Source organism: Ovis canadensis, chromosome 10 (assembly GCF_042477335.2).
Source record: "Ovis canadensis isolate MfBH-ARS-UI-01 breed Bighorn chromosome 10, ARS-UI_OviCan_v2, whole genome shotgun sequence".
NCBI classification, from domain to species: Eukaryota; Metazoa; Chordata; class Mammalia; order Artiodactyla; family Bovidae; genus Ovis; species Ovis canadensis.
The window spans coordinates 45,310,458-45,326,361 of NC_091254.1; the positions used below are offsets into that span (position 1 = coordinate 45,310,458).

At 44.2% G+C, this 15,904-nt stretch overlaps 1 protein-coding gene across 2 annotated transcripts in view; it reads right to left on the bottom strand.

Moving 5' to 3' along the window:
- MTUS2 (microtubule associated scaffold protein 2) overlaps positions 1 to 15,904 on the bottom strand; it is a 368,115-nt gene that overhangs the window by 31,731 nt on the left and 320,480 nt on the right. The gene's annotated exons all lie outside the window — the stretch shown is intronic.

Sequence of the window (15,904 nt, forward strand, 5' to 3'; positions counted from 1 at the left end):
ATTGGACCCGAATATGACTCAGGCAATTGGTCTGAGTGATTTGGGTGGTGGTGCCCTTTAAGAAGAGGAGAACATCAGAGGAGGAGACCCACTGGGGAGACAAGCACACACTAGACACCAAATAAATCTCTACGGAACTAACAGCCGGATTTATGTACATATAAGGGCCCCTGGTTCACAAATGTGATGGCGGATTTGCCTCTGGTCCATGGTACTTAGGAAAGGCTTTTCTGGATGTTGTCAATTAGTATGAAAAACATGACATTCAAAACTGCTGAATTTTGACAAGTTTTGTGACATGTTAGTGATGAACGGTAATATTCCATTTCACATGGGCATGTGCTGTGGTCTATTCTATAAAAGTGTTGAAATCTTAAAAGCATGAGACCTCAGGGTAGACCCTCATTATTAAACCTTCCCCAGTGAAGTGGGGCTGGATTGACAGACGTGTTTTCTCCTCCCCACGGGTGTGTAAATGGTTAGTGGGAAGATATAAGACATGTGGCTGCAGTAAGCTGAAGCGCGTTTTCTAGCTGCTAGGCATTCCCAGAATAAACACAGAAGAGTTCTTATCAAGGTGGCTCTTTAAAGTGCATTAACAAGGGTCTTCTCTGGCTGTCCAGTGGTTAGGACTGCATGCTTCCACTGCCAAGGGCCCAGGTTCAATCCCAGGTCAAGGAACTAAGATCCCACAAGGCTCAGGGCACAACCACAAAACAAAAAGTGCATTAATACTTTACTTACCTGTGGGTCTCACTATGGGAACATGGCCCCCAAACTGAATGACTGCATACAGGAGCCTCAAGATCCCCAAACACGTGCCCTGAAGTGCCCGCTCACGTCCCACCCCCACACTACTTAGACTTCCACACAGTGACAGTGAATAACCCTTCCCGTGCATGGAATCCAGGCTGCCAGCATTTCCAGATTAGAAGGGGTGGGGAGGCGGGGTGGGGGAGTGACAGCCCAGGACAGGAGGTGGTCAGGTCACACCTGGAAGGGGCAGGAGACAAAGGCAGGTGGGGGAGGGCAGAAGAGTCCAGGTCTTCCCAGGTCCTGCAGACACCAGCGGTGGGATTTTGGCAACTAACTCAACCTCTCTGGATCTGAGATTCTCACCTGGAAATGAGGAGGTCGGGCACTGCTACCAGCTGAAGTGTATACCCCTAGAGTCACGGTGTGAAGCCACACTCCCCAGGACCTCAGAGTGTAACTGTATTTGGCAGTGGGGGTACTTGAAGAGTTGATTAAGTTCAAATGAGGCCAGGAGGGTGGGGCCCTAGTCCAGCATGATTGGTGTCCCTCTTGGAAGAGGAGGAGCCACCGGGGAGGTCTCAGAGGCCAGGTGAGAACACAGCAAGGGGATGTCCTTCCACAGGCCAAGGACAGATGCTGTAGCAGAAACCACCTCTGCCAGCCCCTGGCCTGGACTTCAGCCTGCAGAATCAAGAGAAAATAAACGCCTGTGTTTAAGCCCCTGGGCCTGGGTATTATTTTGTGACAGCAGTCTGAGCCGGCTAACACAGGCACCCTGAGTGTGAAGCCCCCTTCTGTCCCTGCCTTCTAGAATTCTATTGATATTGTAATGGTGACTGAGGGTCATCAAGGACAGTTTTCCACTGTCCTTTCTTAAAGAAGACCGGGCAGGCTGTACTATTTTTATTATGATCTCCCTCTGAAATGGAGCCCTAAAGAGAGAAGCTTCATCTACAGAGAAAATGCTTTGCAAAATGACTCGCTGCCCAGTAAGAGGAGACATTAGTAGTATCATCAATGACAACATCTCTGTGCTTCATTAATGAAGTTCTCTAACATACAGTATTGGGGATTCCCTGGTGGCTCAGGGGCAAAGAATCCGTCTGCCAATGCAGTAGACATGGGTTTGATCCCTAGGTTTGGAAGATCCGCTGGAGAAGGACTGGCAACCCTCCAGTGTTCTTGCCTGGGAAATCCCATGGACAAAGGGACCTGGTGGGCCACAGTTCATGGGGTCACAAAAAAATTGAACATGACTTAGTTACTAAACGACAACATAATACACAATATTAATTTGCTTAATCTTCACAGCCAATTTTAAAGCTGGAGAAAGTGGGCAGTTTTGCTCTGATTTTACAGAAGAGCAATGGAGGCTCAGAAGGGTCAAGTCACTTGTCTAGGCTGACCCAGCAAGAACTGCGAAGGTGGGATTCCCTCCAGGTGCCCTGAATCTCAGCAGAGCTCCTTCGAATACTAACACCGCTATTCTGCCTTATGTTCTGGAAGAAAGCAAACAAAAAAAGAGAAGGAGAAACAGATACAAAAATCCCAACAAGGTTAAGGTGCTTTTCAAAGTCATAAATACTTAGAGCTATTTTTATGTGGTCTTAAGATAAAGGAATCAAGATTGTCGGGAGAAATATCAATAACCTCAGATATGCAGATGACACCACCCTTATGGCAGAAAGTGAAGAGGAACTAAAAAGCCTCTTGATGAAAGTGAAAGTGGAGAGTGAAAAAGTTGGTTTAAAGCTCAACATTCAGAAAACGAAGATCATGGCATCTGGTCCCATCACTTCATGGGAAACAGATGGGGAAACAGTGGAAACAGTGTCAGACTTTATTTTGGGGGGCTCCAAAATCACTGCTTCCAAAATTGGGGCTTCCCTGGTGGCTCAGAGGGTAAAGCGTCTGCCTGCAATGCAGGAGACCTGGGTTCGATCCCTGGGTCAGGAAGATCCCCTGGAGAAGGAAATGGCAACCCACTCCAGTACTCTTGCCTGGAAAATCCCATGGACAGAGAAGCCTGGTAGACTACAGTCCATGGGATCGCAAAGAGTCAGACACGACTGAGTGACTTCACTTCATAAAATCACTGCAGATGGTGATTGCAGCCATGAAATTAAAAGACGTTTACTCCTTGAAAGAAAAGTTATGATCAACCTAGATAGTATATTCAAAAGCAGAGACATTACTTTGCCGACTAAGGTCTGTCTAGTCAAGGCTATGGTTTTTCCAGTAGTCATGTATGGATGTGAGAGTTGAACTATGAAGAAGGCTGAGCGCCGAAGGATTGATGCTTTTGAAGTGTGGTGTTGGAGAAGACTCTTGAGAGTCCCTTGGACTGCAAGGAGATCCAACCAGTCCATTCTGAAGGAGATCAGCCCTGGGATTTCTTTGGAAGGAATGATGCTAAAGCTGAAACTCCGGTACTTTGGTCACCTCATGTGAAGAGTTGACTCATTGGAAAAGACTTTGATGCTGGGAGGGATTGGGGGCAGGAGGAGAAGGGGACGACAGAGGATGAGATGGCTGGATGGCATCACTGACTCGATGGACGTGAGTCTGAGTGAACGCCGGGAGTTGGTGATGGACAGGGAGGCCTGGCGTGCTGTGATTCATAGGGTCGCAAAGAATCGGACACGACTGAGTGACTCAAATGAACTGAACTGAACTGAAGATAAAGGATGAGCCTTTCAACAAATGGATAATGACCGACCCTGTAAGTGAATGTAATTGCAATGCTTAGAAGTAACCTTCTTGGTTGAAGAGGAGAAAAATGCAACAGTGATTTGTGGGGGCAAAGGAGGAAAGAAGAAGTGGATTTAAGACAATGGTTATGATGGGAAGTTTCGAGAGAAACAAATGCTGACTACATGAGTGCTAATATGACACTACTGTGCATAAACGGGAAGCGGCTTTCCGGGCGTCCTGCATGGCGCCTGCCCCTCCCTCTCCTCTGGGCTAACTTGGGCTACAGAGCTGGCAGAGCTCGTCTAACATACCATGGGGCCTCTCTGAAGTCTGGCTATGGACAGGCCAGACGGTGGGTCTGTGTGGTTGCAGTGAGCACTGACTGCTTTTAACTTTTTTCTCCTGTGCAAAACGGCATTGAAAAGATGACCCTTAAATTTTACCTCCAATTGATATTTGTTACATAAACTGGACAGTGTACACAATTTCCAGGTTGGACATCCCTTTTAGAAGGAGCTTTTAATAACTTTCTGAAAGTTGAGATTCCAGACTCCTCTTTCATTGGGTAGAATCCACCCTACAAAGCTCTAACCAGTGAACTCCTGGGACCCTGCTCCTTCCTAAGCTTCCCAGAGAGGAGAGGCCCAGCCCACAGCATGGTGCTGACTGCCACCCTCTGTCCCATAGTATGGGTGGCCACATTCCCCTTAATTTCCCATGGGACGAATAGAGACCAAGGGGCTACTGGGTAATACAGTTTAATCCATTTGATGGTGATGAAAAATGCATGGCCAGGGTATTCTGTTTTCTCCATGGGACTTGGGGCATTTTCTCTGAGGTTTCCCTAGACTGATGATTATGTTTTATTTGTTGTTTGGGGGTTTCCTGCACAGGAATGAAGGGTTGATGTTTGAAATCCATAGAATCTAATTTTTAAAGTCGTGTGCATTTCCCCATGAACTCCTCCCAGCCTCTTGCTGTCTTACTTCCAAATATATCAAATCAATTCCAAGGAACAAAGTGGACCACCTAGAATTGTTTCTACCCACTGATTTTAGGCACAGACACAGAAGAAGTTAAGGTTTTAGGCAATTTATAATAGCCCAAGAGTATTTTATGACAAGTAGAGATATTTGTCTACTACCCTGGCTAGACCCTGTGCAACTTTCCTCTGTGGATATCCATTTCTTAATGCGATTCCAGGCCCAGGCAGATTTCCATAATCTCCCTTCTCCTCCTAAAAGGAGAGACGATAAAGGACACAAGTAGGACCTACTTTCAAGCAGGTAAAACCTGGGGACTCGCTAGACATCAAGAATGAAGGAGACAGAGAGGCAGAGTTGGTAATCACCTCCACTTTCTAGGCTGACTTCCTCTGCAAATTTTGGAGCTTAAAATTGTGGTTGAGCCTACTTGTCCCCCATCTCCTCTTCCTTTATTCAAAATACTCTTTAAGTGTTAACAGAAATGACTGCCCAGCTGGACATATTACCCTTCAGTCTCCCTTGCAGCTCTGTGGGGTCACGTAACTATCCTTAAGTCAAGGGATGTGAAGAAGTGACGTGGCAACTTCTATATCAGAGTCTTATGAGGGAACTGCCTGCCCTCGCTCTGCCTTCTTCCCCCTCCCTCAGGCTGAAACGTGGGGCCTCTTCTAGGCAGACAAGGACACAAGAGAAAAATATCCCCTATCTTATTTATTCCATTGTATCTGGGTGTCTTTCTGTTACAGCAACTTAGCCTGTACTTGAAATAAATTAGGACTATTACAGAAGTGGTGATTCGGTTTTACTTTGAAATAGAGTGTAGGGTAGAGATTCCCCGGGGGCGCTAGTGGTAAAGAACCTGCCTGCCAACGCAGGAGACGCAAGAGCTACGGGTTTGATCCCTGGAGGTGGGATCAGAAAAATCCCCTGGAGGTGGGCATGGCAACCCACTCCACTATTCTGGCCTGAAGAATCCCATGGACAGGGGAGCCTGGTGGGCTGCAGTCCATAGTGTTGTACAGAATCAGACATGACTAAAAGTGACTTAGCATGCACATGCGTAGAGAGGGTGGGGTAGGTGGAGATAATATGAACTGGCCTCAAAGAGGTGAAATACCTCTTTGACCTCAGGAGAGAACAGGGCTAGAGACACGGACCTGGGAGGGTGCAGCTTAGGGGGCAGTTGAAGCCATTGGGGTAGATTGAGATCACCAGGGAGACCATGGAGAGTCAGAAGGAAAAGGGGCTTGGAACAGCATCAGGGACAAATATTTTAAGGAGAAAGTCACTAACTTAATTTCATGCTCTAATCATTCGCCCACGCCCTCTTTTCCAACTGATTACAAACTCTTTGTATTCTTGGATTATAGCATACTGATCTCAAAATAAAACACTTAGAATACTTTTATGCAGAAAAGACATTCAAATTTATCTTAAAAATGACACTGTTAAAATGCTTTATATCTTAGCAATATATTTGCTTTCAACTTTTTGATATTCGTGGCTGTATACTTAGGCTATCCTAAGTCAATACCCAAGTCTTAGAAACCAGCAGACAGACCAGAAACACAATGAAGGTGGGACTATGGCAGCCTTGAGGTGAAGGGGGCGGCTGCCATTCAGTAAAAGGACAAACCACTCAATAAAAAATGGACAACAGAAAACTCACAGAAGACATCCACAGAGCCAATTAGCACACAGGAGTGCTCAGCTTCCTTAGTGATCAGGGAAACACAAATTAAAACCACAGTGAGATACTCTTCACAAACTAGAACAGCTAAAACAATGATAATAATAACAATGAGAACAATGACATTACTGACAATACCGAAAGCTGGCAAGGTTATGGAGGAAGTGGAATGCTCCAAAATGTTTGAGGGATGGTGTTAAAACGGAAGAGCCATTTCCAGAACTGTTTGGCAGCTTCTCCTAAAGTGAAACTCAAATCTATCCTCTGACCCAGTCATTTCTCGTGAAGGGACTGAACTGAGAGAAATGAACACGTATCTGTCCACAGTAAGACCTATGCAAGGATATTCACAACAGCCTTATTTATAAAAGCAAAATGTGGACAAAACCCAAGAGTGGATAATTAATATTGGCATATGCACGCCAAAGGAACACGAGTCAATAAAAAGGAACAAACCACTGACAAGCTCGGTAACGTGGATGAATCTCTCATATGGGGCAAAAGCACCCAGACATAAAAGACTGTCTGCTCCCATTTGTAGGAAATCCAAGACCAGGCAAAACTAATCTACGGGGACAGAAATAAGCACGTGGTAGGGTGGAACTGACTGAAAGAGGCCTGGGGCAAATTTTCAGATGATGTAAATGTCGTATGTCCTGTTTTGGGTAGTAATGATATGAGTGTAGTCATGGACAAAGAACATCAAGCTCAACACTTAAAAACAGAAAACTTTTAAAACAAAACGAATCATCTTGTGTATTTATCCACAGATTTACCATTTTGATAATCTCAACTTTTCCTGTAATTCTAAGTTTCTATCATTCATAAAGAATGTTTTCTTTGGACCTTAAATTCTGATGTTTTTAAAACATTATTTCAGCCCTTCAAACATGTCATTCCACTCTCTTTGTCCGTTTCTGATGAGGTTGACTGCCACCCACATCCTTGTCCGCTGTAAGTGATGTGTGTCTTTATCTGGTTGCATTTCATGTTTCCTCTTTATCTTTGGCCTTCAGCAGTGTGACCACGATGTCTTAGGTGTGATTTGTGGATTTGTATTTATCCTATTTGGGGTTCGTTGCTTCTTGAGCCTGCAGTTTGTTCTTTAACAATCAAATCTGAGACATCTTTGCACATCGTTAAAAATTTATTTTTCCTCTCTTCCTTCTTCTGACAATCCAATTATGCATCTGTTACATTGCCACAGGTCCCTGACACTCTGTTCATTTTTCTTTTAATCTTTTTTCTCTCTGTTCCTCAGATTGGATAATGTCTATTGATTGTCTTCAACCCACTGACCCTTTTCCCCTGCAGTCTCCAACCCGCTGTAAAGCCCATCCAGTGAATTTTTCATTTCAGAGATTTAACTTCTGGGCTCTAACATTTCCAGTTGGTTCTTTTGTAGTTTTCATTTCTTTGTTGGGCTTCCCCATCTATGTTCCTCGCTTTCTAAAAGTGGTGAACATGTTTGTAACAGTTTTTAAAAATGTCTTGTCTGCCACTTCCAACATCTGGGTTATTTCAATACCCATGTCTATTGCCTACTTTTCACTTAATTATGGGTTCCACTTTTAGTAGGTCTAATTTTTAAATGGATGGTATCTAGAGGAGGGTTTCCCAGGTGGCGCTAGTGGTAGAGAACCTGCCTGCCAATACAGGAGACATAAGAGACGTGGGTTCGATCCCTGGGGCAGGAAGATTCCCTGGAGGAACGCATAGCAACCCACTCCAGTACTCTTGCCTGGAGAATCCTATGGACGGAGAAGCCTGGAGGGCTACAGTCCATGGGGTTGCAGAGTCTGGCACAGCAAGCAACTTGGCATGCATGCACACATACTGAAAGGAGCGTGTATTACTTGAACAGGCAGGTAAATTACTCTTGACTCCACCAGACTTAGATTTTACCCTTTGTTAGGGTGGGTCCACTCAGTTTTCTTAGAGACCCTCATTCTCAGTCCTGGTCCTCACTCCTAAAGCCTGGCCTTTCTTGGGTCTTGAGTTGAGGTGCTCAGTGAGGTCTCTCCACCCTGGCTCCGCTGCAGTTCAACGTCTCCCTGCACCACACCGTGTCTGGTGCCTCTACTCAGCTCATCCTGCAGCGGCTGCCCTCTGCCAGGCCTCCCCAGGCATTCGATGCCCACACTTCACCTCTGAACACCCAGGAACCCCCCCACACCATGCAAATTCCCAGGGCCTCCTCTGCCCATCTGACTGCTTTCCAGTGCTCAGTCCCATGACTTCCAGCTGCCTTAACCACCTGGAACTGGTATCTGCTTCTGCAGCGCAGCAAGACAGTCAGTGGTCACTGCTGGACCACCTCTCTGGGCTGTGGTCTGGTCAGTGACCCCAGGCAGGGAGTCGGGGCCAACAGGGGGCTCAGAGTGATGTCCTCATTTTTTTTTTTTTTAAGATTTATGTTTTCATTATTTACCTGGCTGCACTGGGTCTTCATAGTGGCAAGTGGGGTATTTTTTAGATGTCGCAGGCGAACTCTTTGTTGAGGCATGTGGGACCTAGTTCCCTGACCAGGGACTGAACCTGGGCCTGCATTTGGGAACACAGAGTCTTAGCCACAGGCTCACAGGCCTGTGACATCTATTGCTTAGAAACAGGTGCCTCACATACTTGGTGTCTTACAGCTGTGTGCAGCCTACCATAACTAGCTGTGTGAGGTATACTGTAACTAGTCCAATACTACTGTTGTTCAATTGCGAAGTCATGTCCAACTCTTTTTGACCCCATGGACTACAGCACAGCAGGCCTCCCATTCTCTCGCTATCTCCCAGAGTTTGCCCAAGTTCATGTCCGCTGAATCAGTGATGCTATCTAACCATCTCATCCTCTGACACCCTCTTCTTTTGCCCTCAATCTTTCCCAGCATCAGGGTCTTTTCCAATGAGTCAGTTCTTCACATCAGGTGGCCAAAGTATTGGAGCTTCAGCATCAGTCCTTCCAATAAATATTCAGGGTTGATTTCCTTTAGGAATGACTGGTTTGATCTCCTCGCAGTCCAAGGGGCTCTCAAGTCTTCTCCAGGAGTAGTTACTCTACGAAGGTTGGAAGCAGGGCAATGAATGCATAGTTGAAATAAGCTCCCAGGTGGCTGTAACAGGCGTCCATCTCCCTCCGTGGGGATCCCTGGCTAAGAACTGAGGTCCCAGAAAAGAAAGGCATGCAGATAGCTGCCCAAGGCTATCTCAGCGAGATGCCATTATTATTTATAGCATACTACTGAGTCTGGTCCACTAAGACATCTTCTGATGACAATTTCAGCTTTCTAAGTAGATCTGCTTTTAAGAAGAAATATCATTTCTCACTGGAAATTAGTAAGTTAGGATTTATGTGTTCTATATTGGGCTCTAGTAAACCTAGTTAAAAGGTGTTTCCTTGAAAGTCAAAGCCATTCTTATTGCACTAACAGTGTCCACACTTAGCAGCCGGCTTGGTCTCTCCATCTGGAATCATACTCCTGATTAGCTAAATTCTGACCAAATTCTGCATTAACTTTTGCTTTCTTTTCTTTTTTTTAAAGAAAATAACTATGTTAAGGAGCCCAGAGACCATGATCAGTTTCATTATCACTGAAACCTGCTGCGTCTGTACATGTTTCCTTGCAGTGCAGAATCGGTCAAGTTCCTTGTTCTTCACCAGAATTAACCTCCTGAAGACCCGAAGTTCAGCTGAAAAACTGCAATTCTGATAAAAAAAAAGAGTGATCTGAATATAACAGACGCATATACTGCAACTTATGTATTGTTGTGGTTGTTTAGTCACTAAGTTCTGTCCGACTCTTTTGTGACCCGTGGACTATAGCTCATCATTCTCCTCTGTCTGTGGGATTTCCCAGGCAAGAATACTGGAGTGGGTTCCATTTCCTTCTACAGGGAATCTTTCCAACCCAGGAACTGAACCTGCATCTCTTCCCTTGGCAGGTAGATTCTTTACCACTGAGCTGCCAGGGAAGCCCAACTTACATGATTACTTTGTTCAAATTAATGCCAAATACAGTAAAATGATTGAATCTGGCTTTGGTGGTTATCTGTGGATACTTGAGTGAGTGAGAATAATTTCATAATGGCATTGGAAAAACTAAGAAAAACTAAGTAGTCAAAAAAATCTCCGAAGGGAGAGTCATCGAAGTCTAATAGTCCAAACACTGCTCTCTGCTTTGTCTGCACGTAGTTTAAAGAGTTTCATAGACAAGCTCATGTGCCCTTTTCCTCTGGTTAAGGGATCACCCCAAGAAAACACATTTACTATTTTTCTCATTTCCCAAACGAGAGATTAAGTCAAGGACTTCACTAACCCTGTTGCTGTAACTGATCAAGTGTAGAAGAACCACTTCCTCACTGACTCCCTGATTTCCTTTAAGCTTCGCTGTTTTACCCGAGAAGCCTTTCCTAGACCCCTAACTGGGTTACAAACCATCCTCTGAACTTTCAGACCTCCAGCACCTTACTCAGCACACTGGGTTTTAGTCACCCGCTTATGCATCCGTCCCTCCAGTGCACAGATGTCCCCTGAGCTCAGAGACCACATCATACCCATCTTTACTCCTGGCACACTCACAGGTGCATCTCCTGGATTTCAATCAAATTTATAAAATGAAACAATGACATAGTTCACACTTAATGTGCTAACAAGCTCTGGGCTGGGGCTCGAGATACAAAGAAAAATAAAAGGGACCTGGGCTGGTGTCTATGGGGTCGCACAGAGTCGGACACGACTGAAGTGACTTAGCAGCAGCAGGTGACTAAGAAACTCACAAAGAGGCGATGATTATATTTGCATAATTTGTATGTGACTGTCTTTCATTTAAAGCATTATGTTTTTTTTTGCAAAACTGCTCTTTGGCAATTTTCAGGTTAAAGCTATAGAGCATGTCACATCTTTTTCTTGCTTTTTCTTATCTTCCCCAAGACACCAACTGAAATCTTACAATACGAAGGCAGCATGCTCTGGTCATGGAGGGACAAGATAAAGACCCAACTCCATTATCCTTAATAGCTACGTGATTTGGGGTTTGCTTCCATTCTCTAGAGCCATGATTTAGTCACTGTTAAAACGGTGGTTGTATTATCTACCTTACCTATCTGTCCCCTAGGATTGTTGTCAGGATCAAATGAAATAATACGTGAAAGAGCTTTGTAAATCATACACAGATCTAAACGTTAGATTTATTATGAAGTCAAAATTCTGCAGAAGCAGCTGACTCTAAGTTTCAAGAAACTATTTGTCCTCTGGGTATTTTATGGGCAGCCCTTAGTATCTTGACTTTCATTCAGTCAATTCAGGTTAAGAATGAAAACCACAGATTTTTATAATATTAAAGTATATCAGAAAGGGTTATCTTCATTCACCAAGGAGCAAATGTTTTAGAGGATCACAAAATAGACCTCTCCATATAAAATAATCAGATGGTGCTATACAACTAGCAACCTTAAATAATTTTATAAATATCAAAAAATGTGCTGCTGCCAATTGGAATAAATCATTGTCTTTAAGAAAGTAGTTCTGTGGAACTGTAGCTGATGGTGTACTTTCCATGGCAACCAAACCCAGTCTCTGGTACATTTAAGGGAGTTTGTAGTTTTGATATTACTGTGTATGGTTAAGCACCTGTCTGAGACAGAAACTAAAATAACTTTAGGAAATTACATTTACTGGGATAAAAATCTAATTCTGGCAGCTGACATCACTGATTTGAATTTTTCCCAGCTCAGAACATCATTTACTTACAGGAAGGCCAGGTAACTTCTGGACCTCATCATGCTGAGTGATTATCTTGCAAAGAGAACAGTCTATCAGAAGCTCTCTAATCACACTCACATTTCTGACATCAGACTAGATCAAACCTTCTTCTAAATAACACTGCCCGCTCTCCGCCATAGACCCTAGAACAGTGATAGTTAAATAGTGAACATTAATATGTATGTGGGTACCCCCCTGACAAAGCTGCTGAGAAAACTGAGTGAGAAGATTCAACTCCCCTGATCAGAGACAATCATGCATTCGACAGATTTTGTGTTTGTGTTGTCCCTGAATCCAACATAACCTTCTAATTTACTCTGTGGTTTCCTCTTTGACTCATGTGCTAGTTGTATGTTGTTTAATAGCCAAGCATTTCCAGCTTTCCAGTTTATTTTCGTGTTACTGATTTACAGTCTAATTCTGTTATAGTCCAAAATGGTCTGTATGATTTCAATTTTTTAATATCTGCTGAGGTCTGTTCTACGGAGAAGGCAATGGCACCCCACTCCAGTACTCTTGCCTGGAAAACCCCATGGATGGAGAAGCCTGGTAGGCTGCAGTCCATGGGGTCGCTGAGGGTCGGACACGACTGAGTGACTTCACTTTGACTTTTCACTTTCGTGCATTGGAGAAGGAAATGGCAACCCACTCCAGTGTTCTTGCCTGGAGAATCCCAAGGACGGGGAAGCCTGGTGGGCTGCCGTCTATGGGGTCGCACAGAGTCGGACATGACTGAAATGACTTAGCAGAGGTCTGTTCTATGGCTCAGCGTATGGCCCACGTCGGTCAACATTCCACGTGTATTTGAGAAGGATGTACATCCTGTTTGTTATCTGGAACCTTCTGTGAATGTCAATTAGGTCAACTAGCTCAACTGGTTGATAACTGCTACTCAGGTCTTTAAAACTTGAGCTGGTTTTCTGCCTGCTCATTCTCTCAGGACTGGGAGAGGAGTGCTGAAGTCTCCCACAGTAACAGTGGGTCTGTTTCTTTCAGTTCCACCGTGTTTTGCTTCATCTGATTTGAAGCTCTATTCTAGGCACGTAGGTATTCAGCACTGCTGTGTTTTTAGGTGAACTGACTCCTTGATCCTTATATAATGGCATCTCCACCTATAGTGACAGTATTGATCTGAAGTTTACTTTGTGTAATAGTAACACTGTTACTGTTGTTTAGTCGATAAATCATGTCCAGCTCTTTTGCAACAACATGGACAGTAGCCCGCCAGGCTCCTCTGTCCATGGGATTCTCCAGGCAAGAATATGGGAGTGGGCTGCCATTCCCTTCTCCAGCAGATCTTCCTGACTCAGGGATCTAAGTCACATCTCTTACCGCGCCTGCATTGCCCGGCAGGTTCTTTACCACTAGCGCCACCTGGGAAGCCTGGTGTTAGCATAGTATTATCTTTTATCTCTCCTTTTACTTTTAAATATCCACTCCTTTACATTTGAAGTGGATTTCTCTTAGGCAGCCCATAACTCAATCTTGCTTTTTTATCCAATCTGGCAAATTGTCTTGTCATTGGTGTGCTTAGAAGAGATATTTTTATACATAAGAAAATGTGCATTCTTTTTGTGGTCCCAAGATTAGTTATTTTTCCTGAGGCACCTCCTTGGGTGTTGCATTTTAACTTAGACTTTTTAAAGCTGTGAAGGGAAGGAAGACAACAGAATCTAATCTGAAACCTAAGGGAATTAGCATATACTGTGCCCCAATTGCCTGCCAAACATCGCGCTCCGTCCTTTCCTCTCATTCAGCTAGTGTGACAAGCACTAGGGTTCCATCTTACTGACGGAGGAAAGTGAGGCCCACAGCACATTCTCGCCTTCCTCCATAGCAATAAAATAGCTAGGCAAAGTCACCAAAGGCGAGCACAACCCCAAGTCCTTCTTATGACCACGTTTGTCCTGCGACTTAGAGCTGGGCAACGAGATAGAAATTCCTGGAAACTTTTTTCCCATGGAAAGAGCTGACCTACTGTCTCTGCTTCTTTGTTCATTCCCTCTTCCATCCCAACTGGACTAGAGATGTGATGACCAGGTGGCACCCAGTACTGACCACAGCTACCCTGGACCACTAGGAGAAGCACCACTGTCTTGGGAATGGGAGAATGCTGAGCTGTAGGAAGCCTGTCCACCCTCTCTGTGGACTTAGTGGAACAGAATCACACCTACCCCTGGGCGCTTGCATGCATGCTCAGGTGCGTCCAACTCTTTGTGACCCCATAGACACAGCCTACCACGCTCCTCTGCCCATGGGGATTCTCCAGCAAGAATACTGGAGTGGGCTGCCACGCCCTCCTCCAGGGGATCTTCCCGATGCCGGGATCGAACCAGCATCTCCCGCATGCAGATTCAATAGATTGGCAGGTGGATTCTTTACCACTGATCCACCTGGAACTCCTCCAACTTTTATATAAGGGAGAAATAAACATCTACCTCGAGTAAGCTCCCATTCTTTAGGAGTTTGTTATTTGTTCTTGAACCCAATCCTATCAGCTATAGCTTACTGATGAATTAACATAATTATACTCTACCCTATGTCTGGACAGATTCATACTAGCATCTTTCATCCTTTTGTGTGGAAGTCACCTGATGTGAAAAGCTGACTCATTGGAAAAGACCTTGATGCTGGGAAAGATTGAGGGCAGGAGGAAAAGGGGGCGACAGAGGATGAGATGGTTGGATGGCATCATCAACAACGGACATGAGTCTGAGCAAGCTCTGGGAGTTGGTGAAGGACAGGGAAGCCTGACATGCTGTAGTTCAAGGGGTCGCAAAGAATTGGACGCAACTTAGTGACCGAACAACAACATATAGAACTGGAAGAAAAAGCTATTTTATTTTGTTCACCTGATTTTTTAAATCTATTAAATTAAAAATTATCACCAAATGTGATGGTGGTGCTGGAGATGCTGTGGTAAAATCACATACATTGAGTAGAAGAATTCTAGACTTGGGTTTGGGACTAGACTCTGAACACACTAGCTGTATGCTCTTTTGGAAGTCATTTAATCTTTCTGAGCTTCAATTTCCTATAAGAGACACCAGCACCTACTTCACAGAGCAATCTGAATGAATGAATAAATAAAACATATCACATGACAGAGCTTGGTAAGCACTAAGCACCTGGTAAATACAAGGGATTATGATCATAAATGAGAAAACACATTTTCTGTATAAACCCTAGGAGGTAAAATCATCTCACAAATACACTTACAGTGGGGTGTGTATATGTAAGCTACTAGCTATAAACAAGAGCAAATTGAAAATTTCATTCTATTTAGTAACTTAAGAACATAATAAATAACAATTCAGTGCTTACTATCACAAACTTAGATTACTATCATACCTTTGTATCAAAGCTCTTGGAATTCTTTACTATGTTTTTATTTCATGTTACAGAAAACATTCAGTATTGTTTGCTCTGTTTCAATATGCCAACTTGAATCCAAATGTAGCCTTAACCATTTAGCTTCCTGTACAACACTTGAGAAGCTTTATTAATCACTGCTTTCGGTTTTAAAACTACATTTCACATCAACGTTTCTTAAGTTTTCAGGTCAGATGAAAAACACAAGTGCGAGCTAAGTCACTTTAGTCTGACTCTTGGTGACCCCATGGACTGTAGCCTGTCAGGCTCCTCTGTCCATGGGATTTCTCAAGCAAGAATATGGGAGTGGGTTGCCATTTCCCTCTCCAGGGGTACCTCCCGATCCAGGGATCAAACCTGAGTCTCCTGCATTGGCAGGTGGATTCTTTACCACTGAGCCACCTGGATAGCCCGCCTGGCACACACTAAGCACCTAATAAATAACTGTTTAATGAATGGATGGACTGAGATTAAAGAGAACTAAGCTCTTCTTCTTGGTCCTTCTTGCAGGCATCCCAGCTTTAGATAAAATCTTTGACCAAGTCTGGATTTACTGATCTCTCAAACGCAGTGACTAGACAGACTATAATCATTAAGGCCTGGACCTCCATCACAAAGGGATGACTGTGTCTGCTGCAGAAAGATGCTCAGAAAA